A 3,744-nucleotide genomic window follows, 5' to 3' on the forward strand; every position below is an offset into this window, starting at 1 on the left:
TCGAGTTACGGTTGACTAACCTGGTTTGGTGACGGATGTCACATCAGCTTCTAATGATGATGAAATGATGACTGGTAACTTCCCTGAATCTCCTAAGAAGGCATATTTCAAATGTGAGGGAAGTTGTTTTAACTCTAAATCTGGGGCAACCTCTAAGGAAGGAACAAGAATCTTCCTATCCTCAGATTCTAAAACTTCAAAAGCAGCAGATTCTTGTGGTGTTTCTAATTCCTCAAAATCTTCCTCTTCATCACTATCAGTCTCAAATAAACCTAAGATTTCCCCGAAACTTTTCTCTTGACACCAGGTTTCTATCAGACTCAAAGCAGAACATTCTTCCCTTTCTTTCGGGTACCTAAGGGAATTAAAAACATTAAAAGTCACTTGTTGATCTTGGACTCTCATGGTTAATTCTCCATTCTGTACGTCTATCAAGGTTCTACCAGTAGCTAGGAAAGGTCTCCCTAAAATGATGGGAATGTCCTTGTCAGTTTCAAAGTCTATGATGATAAAATCGGTTGGGAAAATAAACTTATCAACCTGAACTAGGACATCCTCAATCTTTCCTCTGGGATAGGCTATGGACTTATGAGCTAACTGAAGAGTTTCAGTTGTAGGTGTAGCTTCACCTATGCCTAGGGTATTGAAGACAAATAAAGGCATCAGGTTTATGCTAGCACCTAAGTCACATAGAGCTTTTCCTATCTCTTTTCCTCCAATTAAACAAGGGATTGTAAAACTTCCAGGATCTTTCATCTTAGGAGGAATTTTACTAGAAAACAAAGCACTGCAACCTTCAGTCAGAGCTACAGTCTCGTATTCAGTCAACTTTTTCTTTTTGCTCAAAATATCTTTTAAAAACTTTTCATAACTTGGCACTTGCTCAATAGCTTCAACCAAGGGAATATTTATGTGCAACTGTTTAAAAACATCAAGAAACTTTTTAAATTGTAATTATTCCTTTTGATTCCTTAATCTTTGGGGATAAGGAATATAAGGAGTGACTGGAATAGGAAACATAGTCTTTTGAAGAGTTGGTGCTGGAATCGGTTTCAAAACTGGTCCCACAATTGGCTCTGATTCAGTTCTATCAGGGATTATAGGACTGGTCTAGTCTTTTATTGCGGGACTGTCACCAGATTGTGACATATCCACTACAACACTTTCTTTGGAAGTCTGAGTTGTCTTGGGTTCATCAGGAAATAACAGTGGAAAATCTGATCTTTCTAGAATGGCCGTATTATCTATGGGTCTGACTATGGGTTGAGACTCACTACTACTCACAGGAATGGTACTCACAAAATCTGGTACAGAGGTAACAGAATCTTGTTCTACACTTTTCTTTTAAATCTCTGCTTTGGTTGGTTCTTTTTGTTCTTTTTGGGTGTTTTCTAAATAACTTTTTCCACTCCTTAAAGTAACAACCTTAACATGCTCTTTCCTTTCCCTCTGAGGTATCTTTGTATCACTAGGTAGAGAACCTATTGGTCTTTTTCTTATCTCCAAAGCCATTTGTCCCATTTGAGTTTTGAGATTTTTAATTGAAGCTTGAGTTTGGGTTATAAARCCCTTCATCATTGCTTCCAAAGAAGTAGATGACTCAGCTTGCTGTTTGGGCTCGCTTTGGAAAGAAGACTGATGATTCTAAAAATTAGCATGTTGATTATTATGATTGCCTTGATGCGCTTATGAATGAAAATTAGATTGGCCTTGTTGTTGAAAATTAGACTGTCCTTGCGGTTGAAAATTGGACTGTCCTTGTGGCTTTTGCATTGGTGGATTAAGAGCTGGACTATGCCACGAAAAATTTGGATGATTTCGCCATCCCGGATTATAAGTTTGCGAAAATGGTCCAGTCTTGTTGACATAATTTACATGCTCAGGATTTCCAGGACAATGCTCAAAAGAGTGACCTTCACCACAGTACACGCATTGTACTGATTGAACATTGGAATTAAAGGTATTAACATCAGATTGCACATGTGGGCTAGATGTTAAATTTGAAATTAGTATAGTGATCTGAGCTGTTAATGCCGAGACAACATCTACCTCATTTATTCCAGCTGTTTTCTTTAGTGGCATTGCACGTGGGTCAGACCATTGTCCGTTATTGTTAGAAATMTTTTCAARTATGTCAAAACCTTCATTATATGTACAAGCTGTSAAAGCTCCGCCTGCAGTAGCATCGAGCATTTGTCTAGCAACGACGTTTAAACCGTTGTAAAATGTCTCTAGCTGTATACAGTACGAAATGCCATGGTGAGGGCATTTTCTCAACAGCTCTTTATACCTTTCCCATGCATCAGGAACTGCTTCATCATCCATTTGTCTAAAAGTACAGATTTCATTTCTGGATTTGGCATTCCTCGTGGGTGGAAAATACTTTTTCAAAAACTTTTCTGCCATTTCATTCCATGTAATCACAGAGTCTAGTTGCAAAGAATTGTACCATGCTCTTGCTCGATCCCTTAGTGAAAATGGAAAAAGTTTTAGTCTTAGAGCATCGTCTGAAACATCAGGGATGAGAAAAGAGTCTGTGATTTCCATAAAAGARCGCAGATGAGAATGAGGATCTTCAGAAGATAAACCAGCGTACTGGCTGTTTGTTTGAAGCATTTGAAACATCAGAGGTTTTAGTGAAAAATGGGTGGCACCAATGGTAGGCTTACGTATTCATATGTGCAATTGAGTTAAATTAGGAATAGCATACGCCATAATGCCATCATTTTTACCATTTGCAAGACGAAAGATGTTTTGAGCCTCATCCTCATGTGGAATATTTGGTTCATTTCTAATAATACCTTCTCCGTCAATAATCATATTTTCAGCCATTGTTTCAGAGTTTAAAGCTCGAAGAGCTCTTTGCACTATTCTTTGTTGTCTGAAAGTTTGTTCAATATTCGGATCAAGTGGAAAAAATTCACCATGCAACAGCCTTGGCATACACGGTGCGTTCAAAAATATGGTAGAAAACCTAAATTTTATAAACTTTACTTTAAAAAGAAAAAGTTCAGCGTGCTATCCCCGGCAACGGCACCAAAAACTTGCTCATCGGTTTATTCAACCAAAGATTTCAACATAAAAATAGAACTCGGCGCAAGTATACACCTTGAACTACTGTTGTCTCGTAACAAGTAATAATGGTATAAGTACCAGATATCGTTCCCACCGAGATAGCTTGTAAAGTTCTTCAAAAGTCCAATTTATAAAAACTAATTTCAGATGGCAAATCGAGGGATTTGATTTATCTAAAATTGGGAGGTTTGGTTAACAACTACGAAAATATCAATCTTAAAAAGAAGCACAGGATGCAACAGTTGATTAAGACACTAAACAAATGATTCGACAAAAAAGTGACATAGCATTCCTGTCATAATTATCTAAAATCAATAATTGATTTTATATAACTATGACAGTATCAACTATTGGGTCAGACGGCCTCCCAAGAGCACACACTGGTCAACGTGCTATCGATACGATATCATTTATGTTAGACGTCGTGAATCCTAGCACAACATCTGTGTTACCATCCTACACCGTAGGAGTATAGCGTTTTGTTGATCCCAGATCTCTCAAATAACAATAATAATTTAGTTATGAATAACCAAATTATATTGTTTTAATAAAGAAAGCAAATAAAACTCAAAAATAGATTATGAATAAGAAAGAACAATTTTGAGTTTCAAAGGTTTTACTGAATAATAAACCGTGAATACAGAGTAAAAACCTTATGCACGTATATGC

General features: G+C 37.0%; 1 non-coding gene and 1 pseudogene across 1 annotated transcript; one reads left to right on the forward strand and one right to left on the reverse strand.

Moving 5' to 3' along the window:
- LOC112504594 overlaps window positions 1-2,832 on the reverse strand; it is a 15,188-nt pseudogene extending 12,356 nt beyond the window's left edge.
- LOC112504595 lies at window positions 2,252-2,358 on the forward strand. Its single transcript, XR_003068224.1, has one exon. It is a non-coding gene; the product is annotated as a small nucleolar RNA R71 (small nucleolar RNA).
- Window positions 2,833-3,744: the final 912 nt, after the last annotated feature.

This window comes from Cynara cardunculus, unplaced genomic scaffold (assembly GCF_001531365.2).
Source record: "Cynara cardunculus var. scolymus isolate 2C unplaced genomic scaffold, CcrdV1 Un_Scaffold_6120, whole genome shotgun sequence".
Classification (NCBI taxonomy): Eukaryota; Viridiplantae; Streptophyta; class Magnoliopsida; order Asterales; family Asteraceae; genus Cynara; species Cynara cardunculus.